Source organism: Macrobrachium rosenbergii, chromosome 20, assembly GCF_040412425.1.
Source record: "Macrobrachium rosenbergii isolate ZJJX-2024 chromosome 20, ASM4041242v1, whole genome shotgun sequence".
NCBI lineage: Eukaryota > Metazoa > Arthropoda > Malacostraca > Decapoda > Palaemonidae > Macrobrachium > Macrobrachium rosenbergii.
Window position 1 is genome coordinate 25,929,872 of NC_089760.1, and position 15,129 is coordinate 25,945,000.

Genomic DNA, 15,129 nt, shown 5'->3' on the forward strand with positions numbered 1-15,129 from the left:
GAGCCAAATGAATGCTAAAATGCGCAACAAAAGACCGTAAAAGTTCTTATTTCACTCTCTCGAGATAGAGTTAAAAAAAAAAAAACTAATTTTTGAAAATACAAAATCATGAACTTTCCCGTTAAAATCCTCATGATCCTCAAGTGGGGATCATCAACGACAGATTTATATTCAAAATCATAGCTTTTTTGTAATAATAAATGATTTACCTCGTACTTTACGAGGACTTATTTCTGCCCTTTCAAGGCCAGAGGCTCATTTCTCACGACGTAAATGAGAACCTCATCTTTAAAAATCTCGCCTTTAATGAGCTTAAGAGTTCTGGTTTAATTGCCCTGCTTCGTCATCAAAGTGAGATTAGTAGGTTTAATGGTAAAGCCCGTCTCAGTAACAGGGTGAAAGGGTCATAAATTTTAGCCTAAAAAAAATGTAAATTCACACAATTTGATACTCTTCGATTGGGAAAGTCTTTGAAATTGTTTATGAAATTAAGAAAACGATGGAATAATTAAAGTAAAAATATTCAAATAAATCAATAGTCCTGAAGAATGGAAGTCGAAAAAATCATATTTTGTTTAGTACCCTGAAAGTATTTTTGGCATATTTTCCTACAACACTGTCTGGAAGAAAAAACTTGTAATAAATGATGGATAATAGTACTAGAGTGACAAAAGTACCTCATGCCACTAAGAAAAAATAAAGGATCCTATCAAAATAACAATTTTACTATAGCTGCAATTTAAACAGAAAAGAAAGAAAAAAGGGAGACATAACGAAAAAGGAAATACCTTCTATTTGATCTGCCTTTGAAGCAATATGAAACATAGGTGAAGAAAATTTCTCGCTTGATACACTGCATGAACCAGATGTCCTTGAAGGCAGCATATTTCATAACAAAGGAGAAGAGCGGCCATTTGGCTCAGATGATACCCTTTTTAACTGTCACTTTTATGGCGGGCTGTGGCGTCAGACGCAGGAAACTTCGACTGGAATGATATTTTATCTGCGTTAGAGTCAAGGTATAAGCAAACTTTATCACTTAGGCTGACAATTAGAAATGTTATTCTGGAAATTTTTATACATATTTTTATTTTCGGCCTTGTAAGTCTATACGCATAATACACGATTTTTATACTTGAAAATTAGCTAGGCTCCAGAGAAGCATTCTATCACATATGAGAATACAGAGTAGAAAGATTGTCCGGGATTAACATCATCCAGGAAATACGCAACGGTAACTCATATATACATATATACATACATACATATATATATATATGTAGATATATATATATATATATATATATCTAATCCATATATATTATATATATATATAAATGGATGTATGGTGTTGCTGAACACACTGAGCAGTTTCAACCAAACTTGCTATATGACTACACCAGAGGGCACCAAAGCACTTCCTGAAACGAGGCTGGCTGACATGATTTACTATCTGGAAAAGAATACTGTGGGGAAAGACATCCCTCAGCCAGAGTGGGTGGGGGTAGGAAGGGGATGACCCGACAGATATTAGTGGTTATAGATCTCGAGGTCGCTGAGATGAATGGTGAAACTTTCGATGCCCTTAAGGTGGAATTTCAGCGCAATAGGATGGGGAGGTGAAAAATAAAATGTCAAAAAATGACAGACATATTAGTGTCTAATCCATAGTTTTCGGGGTTGCTGAGATGAACAGTAACACTCCTGATGCCCTTAAAGTCCAAGTTCAGCCCCGATAGAATAGGGGGTTAAGAAGAGGTGAAATATAAAACGTCAAAATTGCTGGGCAATGTAATTGAAGCATCTATCTTAACAGGAGAGAGAGAGAGAGAGAGAGAGAGAGAGAGTAGAGGGGGTGTTCGGGGAGAGAGAGAGAGAGTTTATCGGTTGTCATTCAGAGTTTTACCAGGCAGCGCCAGGTTGGTCAGCTAGAGTGTGTGTGTGTGTGTGTGTGTATATACAGTATATATAGCTCATGAGAAAAATCTGTGAATGTATGCCATAAATACTTAAGGAAGAGCCATTTATATATATATATATATATATATATATATATATATATATATATATATTATATATATATATATATATATATATATATATATATATATATATATAAATTATATATATATATATATATATATTAAATTAGCTCAGAAAAAATCTATGAATGTATGCCATAAATATTTAAGGAAGAGCTCAATTACATTCTCGCATATCATTCAGGGTCAATTCAACCTTCACAATGACTGCTTAATACCCCAGCACTATTTAAACAGTCTTCACATAAAACTATGAATTAAAAAACCTATTTCAAATCGAACTAAACTGAAAGAAAAATATTTTATTTTCGTACTGAAAGAGAAATATTTTGCATTCAAACGGCTAAAACAGAGAAGGTGGTAGTAATATATCTCCCTCACAGAAAACGTACTTAAGCAAATGGAAAAAGGAGAGAGAAAAATTATATTTATGAGAATCACCGACAGCGATTCTTCCTTCTCGAAAAATACAATATATTATGGTTTGCTTTGCGTGCGAAAATGCTTTAGTTGAGTCATGTAAACAATTCTTTGAGTCTGTGTATGCGTGTGTAATTGCGTGCGCGCGTGGAGATGTTTAGAAATGGGAAATGATAGTGAAATATGAATTAACATACACCTGTAAAATGGCTTTTATATTAATATTTTTGTAACAAAATGATTTAATGTTTAACAAAGTTTCTATAGTTATATTTAGTTTCAATCAAGTCTGATGAGACACTAAAGGAAATTATGATGAAAACGTCACGACATGGTTGTCCTCGAGCAACTCAAGCTCTGTCATAATCCTGCTCAGGACGAAAAAGAATTGGAACTCGTTAGTTATGTCTTGTTAGATCATCATCATCATAAACGGTAATTATTTTCCTAAAAAAAAAAAAAAAAAGTATTCCTCTCAATGTTCTTTCATTACACCTTATGCCTTCAGCAATATTCATTTGCTCAGCTCTAGTTATTGGGAATAATAATGCTAAGAATAATCTGGTTCGTTCTTACGACTTCATCTCGTGCAACCTTGTCAGAAAGTCTTAGCCTCTCTTTCTGCTCCTTAGCCTTAACCTTAACTTTCAATCACGTATAATATTCTTCAGAAGGTGATTTTTCCTAATTGCAGTGAAACAACAACGTCTCTGTAGAACAACATATTCACCTACCTCTCTGTTCGTGTATTTATTTCCCTATTTTCATTTATTCATATCTAATACTACAGTCTCTCTCTCTCTCTCTCTCTCTCTCTCTCTCTCTCTCTCTCTCTCTCTCTCTCTCTCTGTGTGTGTGTGTGTGTGTGTGGAAACGGAATCTCAGCCATTCGTAATGAATGCATGATTATTCTCCCTCTTAGCATAGTCATTTATAAACACACTGGAATCTCTCTCTCTCTCTCTCTCTCTCTCTCTCTCTCTCTCTCTCTCTCTCTCTCTCTCTCAGTGAATATCCACCATTTAAGCACAAGCCTGCCATTCCGAATTCATATTGTGTGAAAGCTGTTAACCATCATTCAAATTAACTCGGCATTAAGCGATGAAAGCCGGGAACCAAGTCCCTGCTATCTGACTGATACTGGAGGACACAGCAGAGGTGTCCCCGGTGATGTTACTGTGATTGTGTCTCATATGCATGAACTCATCCACTGCAATTGGCGTCTGAAAGCTGCTCGGAGACTGGTTGAGCCGTTATTTACTCTTTGTTTTCTCCTGCCATTTCACAAGAATATGATGAAAGGAGAAGAGGAGGATTTAGCAAAAGAGCACTGCCATAAAAGCGTAATGGTGGAATTGTGCTTGAATATGGTAAACATAAATATACGTCGGTTGCAAGGGAGAAAACACCCGCCAGATCATACAAATGAGTAAAACAAGAGGATTGAGAGTGTAACGAGATGAATACAGTAAAGTGATGAAGCTTGCGTATGGCGTATGAATACTCGTGCGGTATCCTTAAAGGAGTACAAAGAACAGAAGGGTGACTCGGAATTTCAGTTTATGTAGCATTAACTTATAGAGATTAAAAATGTTCTACAAGGCAAAGCATCCGAAAAATTACAGTTTTAACTTTTGAAGTGAACAACTACATCAAAGCCTAGTAATTCTATGAGAGGCATGAACTCTTTAACCAGAAGTGAGAATAACATTCTCTTGAATACAAAACTATCACATTCACCATATAAAAATTAAGGACAGTGCAAGTACGTTATTTCCTCAGTCTTTCCCGACATAAAGGCTGAAGACTTTTAACTTTGAAATGCGAAAAAAGTATTAAAATAACAAGAAAAAATTGCTGTTTAAAGAGCAGTTAGGGAAGCCAGCCATGAAATCAACAATTAAAATAAAAAAAGCCTAAATAAAGTTGATTATAACCGAAAATTAGAATAGGAATCATAATATCATATTCGACCTCCACAGAAATATGGCAAAGAGCAAAGAAAAAAATAAACACGCACAAAAAAAAACCCTCCTCTTGCAAATAACCTGTTAATAAACATCTTTCGGTTTTCTCATCGTCGAGTGACTACATAAACTTGAATCTCTCGACAGAGTTAAATGAATCATAATCTCGACGGGAGCTTCTAATCAGTTCTCATCAAGATAAAACTAATTATCCCTCATTAGCTAACGAGAGTTAGTCTCCCGGTTACCCTCGTCCCCTTATACGAAGAATTCCCTCCTTTTGATGACAGATTTGTTCTTTCTTTCACTGCTACAGTTTTGGTGTACCAGGAAGATTTAAATCCCCTCAGAACACTGTTGACTGAAGAATTATTCGTCTGTAAGAAGGAGAGCCAACTGTCTCTGTTGCCATTTCTTTTAGTTGGTAATGTTACTGTCGTTTTCACTTTGCTTTAGTACATTGTTTAAAACTTTTGATCTTTGTTCTTGTAAGGCGTAGCCATGCACACTTGAATCATATATACACTACTGTATATATGCACACGTGCACGGACTCACTTTCATACTTACATGTCCACACACACATATATATATACATATATATATATATATATATATATATATATATATATATATATATATATATATATATATATATATATATATATATATATATATATATATATGTGTGTGTATATATATATATATATATATATATATATATATATATATATATATATATATATATATATATATATATATATATATATATATATATATATATATATATATATATACAACGATACAATAAACTTTTGAGGCTGAGCTCAAGTTCCAGGTCATAAGCATTTCCATAAGACAAGGCAAAAACAGTATACTTGGCATGTATAATTCACTAGCGATGATAATGACCATAGTAGGTCAAGGTCAGTGTCATACTTTGAGGCCAAATGTCAAATCAGATTATAAGGTTTACAATAAATTTCCTCCTCCCTTGAAACCACCCTCAACCCCCTAAAAAAGTATACTTTTTAAATATAAATAAGTAACGCAATGAAAGAAAGTGCAATGCTCTCGAATACAAAGAGGTCTTAAATCCTCACTACTGCGTTGAGTTCACTGAGTTATTTATTTCCTTAAAATGACGATACAACAATAATCTTAATCGACGTCGAAAATGAAGTACTAAAGATGAAAGCATCTATATAAAAATTTCCCTGATACGGATACAAAGATCCCTGCATAAAATAGTGAGTTCCAAATGAATTTCTGAATAGCGCTCAAATTCAAATGTAAATTCAATCAAAAACAAATTAGACTGACCGAAATTCAAGAGTTCAAATGATCTAGAGTCCATATCAAAGCACACGAATGTCTTTCATCGTCTCACCAATTTTCCCTGTAACGGGTCATTGACCTCACCCTCATGAAGGATTCCTGGATGTCCCCAAGTTCTTCCGTCCACCAATTAATTTCCAATTTATTTACAGAAGTACTTCTTAACTAAAAGATTTTCTAAGAACTGCGGGGAGTCGCATGAAAAGGGCTTGTCAATCAAAGGATACAAGGGGACCAGGATAGATAGATAGACAGTTAGATAGATAGACAGATAAGGTCAAGTGAGGTGGAAAGGGTGACAAGGGATACACCTGAGTGTAGAAAGTAAGATTTTTGAAATAAGAAAAATTACTCAAAAAATACTATTCCATTCGAGACAGAGCCGGATCAACCATTGCACCTGTTTATAAGCAAGCAAGCTTTGCGTCTACTTTAAAGTACTTTTAACACATCTTTTATCCTTTGTAATTATTTACACGCAAATCAAAGTCTAAATTAATAATGTAAACCAATAAAAATGTTGAAGAGGCAAAAAAATGCAAAATAATAAAGTAAGTTAATGTGTCTGCAAAATCTTGAAAATATCCTTATGCTGGAATGCAAAACTGATACTGACCCAAAAATGAATATTAAAAAATAATACAGAAGGAATGAACTAAAAATAGCAAACTACCCGAACAAAAATTTCTAAACTAAGAAACGGAAGAAATCATCTCAATAGCTAGTCATCAGTTAGAGCTCTGTTTGTGTTAGAGGATGGTGGAATGAGTATAACGCTAAGGCGTTCATACCGGGTCTCGTTTTATAGATCTGTGAAGAAATTTTAACAAGTAAAAAATGTGACGAGGTTTCTTCGGCGCAACCGAGTTGTCTGTATAGCGTATAGTCAAGGCCACCGAAAATAAATCTCTTTCGGTGGTCTCGGTATAATGCTGTATGAGCTGCTGCCCATGAAACTTTAACCACGGCCCGGTGGTGGCTTGTCCTATATCGTTGCGAGGCGCACGATTATAGCTAACTTTAACCTTAAATAAAATAAAAATTACCGAGGACTGAGGGCTGCAATTTGGTATGTTTGATGATTGGAGGATGGATGATCAACATAACAATTTGCACCCCCTCGAGCATCAGTAATTTTTAGATCTGAGGGCGGACAGAAAAAGTGCGGACGGACAGAGAAAGCCGTATCAATAGTTTTCTTTTACAGAAAACTACAAATGTACATCAAGTGCAAGTCGAGGTGACTGAAAGAAAATCAAAGCATAATAGCGATGTATATTTTCTTTTTAAAGAACGTGGAATTCTAAACTTTCCCATGGTTTCCTAGAATTGTTTTAGTCGTTTATCCTGTATATGCGTATTATGTGGTTAGGTATTATAGCAACTCCTTGAGCATTAACGACAAAAACAAGCTGATGAAAACCCCATTCTTTATACTGAAATTTTTATCTAAGGGCCATTGAATTATTCTATAGAGAGTCTCAGAGAGAGGGAAGTGGGCTACACTATTCAACAAACTCTCGGTGCCTTTTAAAACTAATTCAAAAGAGCGGAAAATGACATAAACAGACGCTGAATGTACGAAGTTTTTCTTTTTATTAGGTAAGTCGGGGTTGGGAGTCCGTTTCACAGAGTTTTTGTTAGCATTTTGGTGATTTACGAACTAATTACTTTTTTGTTGTTGTTGTTTTACCTCTATATGATATTCATGTTTAGTCACAGTTCAGTGGTATAGCTGACACAGTGTTGGTACAGTCTCAAAAGAAGTGTACTTAAGAGAGACCAGAAAATCAAATCAAATAGAAGGATCTTTATTTCCCTTGTTTCTTTACTACAATTATCATTTGAAGAGAAGTTTGTGTAATTACAACCCATTGTTTATTATCGCATCCGAGATGTATATCTATAAAAGGTTTTATTAATAAAAGGAAATGAATAATTACAAGCGCAATCAAGCTAAAACATAGAACGAATTTTGTATGCTGTATACGTTAAATATGCTCAGTGAAGATAATATTTATTGGGAATACTAATAAGGACTTCAATTCTCAAGGAGACGAGCGAAGCTAAGCTGGGGCAAGCCAAGTTTACATTTCGTTTAACCTTGGCCGAATCAAGTTGAATTCAGTTTGAATGGGAATTACATAATAAATTGTCATTTTTAGATAGTCACCTTATACGGCATTATGGTCGGGTACTTTTTAAGGTCTTAAGAAAACCAACTCACTGTAATATGTGTATAGTACATTACTTTTCTTATCAAAGAAAGCATTAAATTGTAATTTTTAACGTCCCTATCTCTGCGCGCATACTGAATATGCAGCCCATGATTTTTGGAGGAAGAAGTAATTTTCATTTCTTCGTGTTTTAAAAAATTGGGGTACCCTAACTGGTTTTATTGGTAAGGCATATCTCAAAGCACGCAAATCATTTTGCTCCTTATCTGTTAAAGAAGAATTTTTTAGAAAACCTAATGTTACCTTGCCATACTGCAAAAGTAATGATGGGTTGGTGTCTGACTTAAGAAAGGTAAATGTTAATGCTGCGCACAGCTATCCGTGTACAATAGGAAAAAGTCTGAACAACTATAGTAATGTTCAGATTATAAAAATGTCTATATAGGGGAATCAGAAAGATCTGTTGATCAGCGATTGAGGGAACATAGGTATGCAATAAGAAGGGGAGATATGAAAATACTCTATTCAACACATGTCATCAACTAACCATAGTGTTGGTTGGCAAAACAGTAAACTGTTATTTAAAACAAACAATACACAGAAAAGGAAGATAGTCGAGGCTGCTCTCATTAGGGCAGTAGCTAATTTTAATCTAAGCGATGGTAACTGTTGTCCTATTATGTAATTCAAGCAGCCGACCTTAACAATATTGTCAGGATGTTGAATATTTGGCAAGTGTTGTTTATAGTGGCAGTTCGGTAATGACCGAAGGTGGTAATTATTATTTTTTTCTTTTTTTATTTCATTATTTTGTAATCATCTGAATAGGAGAACAGTTGGTTTTGAAACTGTAGTGAATTTTAACGGTTTTAATATATTTCCAAAATACAACGGGATTTTAATTTATTCTTAAAGCACGACAAGGGTGCGTATTATATTTACTATACTCGTATTCTCCAAAAGAGGTGGGCAAGGGTTTTGTAAACCAAACAAATGGCTAATGATCATTCTTTACTCCGGGAGATAACTAAGGCTTGCGTACTGTGGTTCTCAGAGAGAGAGAGAGAGAGAGAGAGAGAGAGAGAGAGAGAGAGAGAGAGAGAGAGAGAGAGAGAGAGAGAGTACTGAATGGTTATACTCTCCAAATATAAAGTGAGAGCGAATTACTGTTATACTATATAGGTGCTGATATTTGGCAATAAAAAGGAAAAGAGCCCTCACCTGAAACCATATAGCTATAAATATATATATATATATATATATATATATATATATATATATATATATATATATATATATATATATATATATATATATATATACTGTATGTGTGCGGGCGTGTGGTATACAGTTTACCCATTGTGAAACTGTTTTCAAATGCATTAATTCTCCCAATACCATCAAGTCTTTTATGATGAAATTACTGGTCCCACGCCCTTTTCCACTCCGCCTGGCCTTCAACCCACTGGGCTAACCACAAACTCCTAATCAAATTATAATCAAGTCAAAAGAGACAAAGGATTAGGCAGAAAATAGCATAGGTCATCTCCCAACTTTCCCAACACGGGATCAGTCTTGTGAAGTGTAGCTGGCAATAATTTGTCCATTACAGATAATAGCATGATCGAATACCACAAAATTTTAATATTACTCCTAATATTAAAATAATTCCTAACAAGATGCTACCGAAAGCCTCTTTTAGTACATGAACACGGATATTTATTTTTATCATCGCAAAACTCAATAGCAGAAACTGAAAAAATATGAGAATTCATTTTAACAATACTACTGTACACTTCTGAACAGCAAGATGAGTTTGTTATACAAAATTCGTGAAAGATCATATGGCGAACTTTGACAAAGTAATAAACATGTGCATATTGTACATTATGTTACCAATTAGGTTCGTCTGATTCTGTACAACTAAAATGATTCTAGTGCCTAATAATCCCAGTCCTACAAAATATGACTGATAATTCCAAATAATGAGAAAAACATAATTTGACCTCGATCATCACTTCCCATAATTTTCTTTTTTTCCTATCATCATTATTAGCATAAAGTATTGCCATAAAATTCAAAATACCATGCAATTACTTTCAAACACCCACACCCCCTCTGCAATGGAACCACTTCCACCGAAAAAGGGGTTATCCCTTGCGAAAAGGGAACATGAAGCAAAGCCCAAGCGGCCCCCTTTTCCGAATATGGACACTCGAGCGGAATTTCAACGAAGTCCTGATAATGAAGATTTTTTCACGAAATGGAACCTCTCGTCAAAATGCAAATAGAATTTTCTAACCCCACTTAAACTCGTTCATGCCCTTCCGAAATGGTTTTCGAAATGGGATTCGATTCTCTGGAGCCATCCGAAATTTCGTTTATACAGTAGAGGGAATGGAACCGGCTTTGCAGGCGCCGTAGCTGAAGAGGAAACGGCGTTGTCGTTTTTTATTTCATTTTCATGGGGTTTTTTAATCATTCTTTTTTATTAGTTCTTGAATCCACGCATGCATTCATATAGTTAGAAAGACTCGTGTGCACATACAATCACTTACACACAAACACACACATACACACACACACACACACACACACACACACACACACACACATATATATATATATATATATATATATATATATATATATATATATATATATATATATATATAATGAGTTTGTGTGTGTGCTTAAACAGAAAAGGCAAAGACTAATAAACGGTGACCTAATTCTCCTTGCTTGATTGAGCCCTCAAAAATATAACAAAGTAAGATATAAAATCTGGATTGACTTAGCCACGAAGGAAGCAATGTATATATGTATGGACGAGTAGAAACATGAACATATACGTTGAATTTTAAAATTTACTATTAACTTGGGTCAATAAGAATAAATAAGTAGTTTTACGCTGTCCCTCATCCCTCATTATTTCTTTCTGAGAGAGAGAGAGAGAGAGAGAGAGAGAGAGAGAGAGAGAGAGAGAGAGAGAGAGAGAGAGAGAGAGAGAGAGAGAGAGAGGGTATGGCAAAGCTCGGTATTGTGAAATATTAGGAAGTACAATAAATACGCCATAAATTGTTACTTTCATTACCTTTAGCAAGCAAATAAGACATTTTACCCTCATGTATGTTGAGGAAAACCTTGAATTTTCGAGGCAACAGTCCAAAATCATGAGATGCAAAAACATCATTGTTTTATATGATGTCGCAAACTCAACCAGCTTCTTTGTATGTCTTACCTTTTGTCTTTTATGGTGAATAGAAGTGAGAAAACGAGACTGTCGAGTAATTAACGAGAAAAGAAAAAGAAGAAATGAAAACAAATGGTTCTTGGCGTAAACGAAGACTCTTTGGGATGTGAATCGTTGGAGAGAGAGAGAGAGATTATAATTATTCTTTCTGACCTGGGAAAATGAATGAAGAGGCATGTCGAAGCGAGCAATGGTAGTCATTCTCTTGTCTTAGTAACCGTATAATCCAGTCAGATGGGTGGACAATCATGCGAATAAGCTAGATATTAAATTCTTAGATATATATTGAGAATTTATGTTGCCAATTCAGTGCCAATCTTGGACGAAAGTGTTGTCATTCATTCCTATTGAAACGTGCTACAAACTTTAGTTTAGTGCAGACGTCAATCGCCCATGAGGAACACCAAACGTCAGGAGAGCCAAGATCATACTAAGTATGATATTGGGTAAACGACAAGTATCTGTATTTTTTTTATATACAGGCATCCAAATAGAGAGATAAGTAAGAGGCAAAACTGCGACAAGGAACGATTATTTAATTCTGAAATGAGCGCAAATGGAGTTCCTTACCACGAAAAAAAAAAAAAAACTCACTGACTGAACAAATGACATTATATCGCTCTAAACGTTTGAGATTCTGGGGTAAAACTTCCTAGTCGAGATTCAATTTTTCATGTATCTTTTTGTTATTGAGCAATAACTGGCATGAATAGCAAAGGACTATTTATCATTAAAACAACTGATCTTAGTTTTGCATGGAACGAAAAAATTATGTACCTCTACTAGTTTGTTTTTGACAGATATTTTCATAACAAGCTATGAACTTTTTTTTTCATGAAACTTCAGTATAAAATATAATTACTATACTCTGCATTTGCAACACCAGCTGTTTCCTATCATAGGCAATAAATTCAAATTCGAACAAGGAAAAATATCGCTAGGCTAAGCTCAGTCAGCGAGAAAGAGAATGACTCCGGGACAGACGCGATTTGAGGCGGGGGTGAAATCTGAGAGGGTTATTTTGTCTTCAGCGCCAAATGAATTCTCAGGGTAGCATCGCCGAAGCTGTTCCAATAAATTTCTCCCGACGTAACATACGAAGAACGTCTTAGATCTCGGATTCGCTTTGATTTATCTCCTCGCCTCTCGAGACACCTTCCTTTTACGCTTCGTCTTCTTCTTCTTCCTAGAACTGCTCCCAGAAGACGCATGGCGGCTTTAGACTAAGTCGGTACCGTTCATTACGTCTTCGCTGCTGTCAAGCTGATTCTCTTCGGAAAAGATTAAATGTGTCCTAGAATCCGACCTACCGTGATTTGTACGTATTATCAGAGTGGCGTGTACGATTGTCCTTAGGTTCATGCATGTCAATAAACGTTCATAAAAAACAAACATACATACACACACACAAACATATATATATATATATATATATATATATATATATATATATATATATATATATATATATTATATTACATTTACTTAAATCTCAGCCTTATATCTTACAAGTATCATGGAACCTTTTGAGTTATGCATATGTAGCACCAAATGAAACCAGTGAGTAAGGATAAATGTTCTCCATTCCTAAATTATTATCGAATATATGCAAAATTACATTTTCTGTCTTGTCGATTAATAGTCGATCATAAATAAGCATTACAATTGTTTTGTAACCCAATGACAGACGGAATGCTACAAGGAATGATCCTTTCAGGACATTTAGAAATTAAAAAATTGGTTCTCTTTGTGAATATCGCTGAATATTCCTAAACACTAAAAGATTCAGAAAAACCTACATTGGGGAATATATGGTTTTTCTTCATCCAGCTTATTTATCCAACAGATGTCCCAATAATTCTACGGGTTTAAGTGGGATCTTGAAAACTTCTCCATACTTACACAAGGACAAATGTCGTCTTCCAACACCAGGGAGATAAGCACCCGAGGAATAATGTACATCCATGCATAATATATGAGGACCTCTTTGCTGCGCCCTTCGTCTGTACGGGCGAGATCCCTGGATGCCTTCTGCTCCAATTTTGTCTTCAGGCGCCTTTCAGCCTCTTGCTTATTTTACTTGCTTTTTTTTCCGTTTGACTTCATCCCTGAAATGAAATGAGAGGACACATTAGGCAAACACCAAGGAAAATAATAAATACAAAAAAGGCTTATTCAGTAAAGTTTACCCTATTTTCTTCAAGAGAACACGATATGAATTAAGCAAAGAGTAGGTGTCCATTATTTTGCTTATATATATATATATATATATATATATATATATATATATATATATATATATATATATATATATATATATATATATATATATATATATATATATATATATATATATATATATATATATATATATATATATATATATATATATATATATATATATATATATATATATATATATTATATATACATATACATATGTATCTGACTTTCAGTAATATGTTTATTAGGAAAATAACTCTAAAATCTAATTTCATATATCTAAAAGTAAAATATTTTTGAATAAGAGAGTTGAATAAAAAAAACATTATACCTAAATATAATTTATATAGTATATAGCTAATCCAAGGAATCAAGTTCGGCGGGCTGTATTTTTAAAATGTAAAAATAAATAAGGAAATGATAAACTTCAGCAATTTGAAAGTTTTTCATGCAGTTTTCTGAGTGTGCACATAAAAGTCAGAGTAAAACGAAAAGTTATTTTTCTCCAAGATTCATAAGATTCATACACACAATTTCTTAATATCTACCACTTTTCCTTTCTTTATATCATCTCCAGCCTTCTGATAGTGTTACAACTGTTTCTACTAGGATACATTTTGTGTATTTATAATCCACATCACAAGAGTTACTCGGGTGGATATCGTACACAATATTTTTCCCAAAACTAAACTGAAACATTTTCTCTACGTCCTTGTATTTATTTTTTATATCAAAACTGACAGACACACCAGTTCACACAGCACGTCCTATCATGCTCTGATTAGACTCCCCCGTTTTCCTTCATCCGCCAGTGAAGATAGGCAAGGAGAGATAAGCTAAGACATGTTTGTAAGAGATAACTGGCAGTATGCCTGAAAGTGTTCAATTATGCCGAAACTGGAAGCGCACAATAGCGCGGCTCCCTCGAGTCATCTGGGTAATGCATGAACTGTTGACAGGACAAAGCTCTCCCTCCTGAATGATAAGCACACTCGGGATTGAAGCGAAAGGAATCATGCACTTGGGGGGACGCCCAGAGAGAGAGAGAGAGAGTAGACTTGTATTTACTTATTTTCGTTTAAGTATTGGCAGTGTGCTTAAGTGAGGTTACGCTCATTATGAAACAGATGAGAATAAAGATTGAACATAGCATTTAAATGAGAAAGTATGGTAAACCTACCCCAAATTACGTTTATACATACTATATATATATATATATATATATATATATATATATATATATATATATATATATATATATATATATATATATATATAGATAAGGTATTATTTCATTATTATTTTTTCTTTAAGGACATTGGCAGATGTGCTTAAATGAGGTTTACGCTCATTATCTTTCTGAAACAGATGAGAATAAAGATTGTTATGAACATAGCATTTAAATTTTGAGAATATCATTTGTATGGTAAAATCATGTAACCATCACAACAGAAAAACCAAATTACGTTTATATACATACTATATATATATATATATATATATATATATATATATATATATATATATATATATATATATATATATATATATATATATAAACACGCACACACTCACACGACTATTTCCTTCAAATCAGGCAGCAAGGAACCGCGTACGATATCAAGCTTTATTATTTCTTTACTCCCGAAGCGCAAACTGAGTGGCTACACTCAGGGAAGCAGAAACGGCTTGCCGAGAATACCCGTTGC

General features: G+C 34.2%; 1 protein-coding gene across 6 annotated transcripts in view; it reads right to left on the reverse strand.

Annotated features, from left to right (window-relative positions):
• LOC136849162 (uncharacterized) overlaps positions 1-15,129 on the reverse strand; it is a 744,860-nt gene that overhangs the window by 439,951 nt on the left and 289,780 nt on the right. For 5 of the 6 annotated variants that reach the window (XM_067122257.1, XM_067122259.1, XM_067122256.1 and 2 more), the window contains 2 exons: positions 13,100-13,305; positions 789-986 (listed from right to left, as the gene is read on the reverse strand). The gene's annotated coding sequence lies outside the window, so the exon portion shown is untranslated. The remainder of the gene's footprint in view (positions 1-788; positions 987-13,099; positions 13,306-15,129) is intronic. The other variant, XM_067122255.1, reaches the window with a different exon arrangement.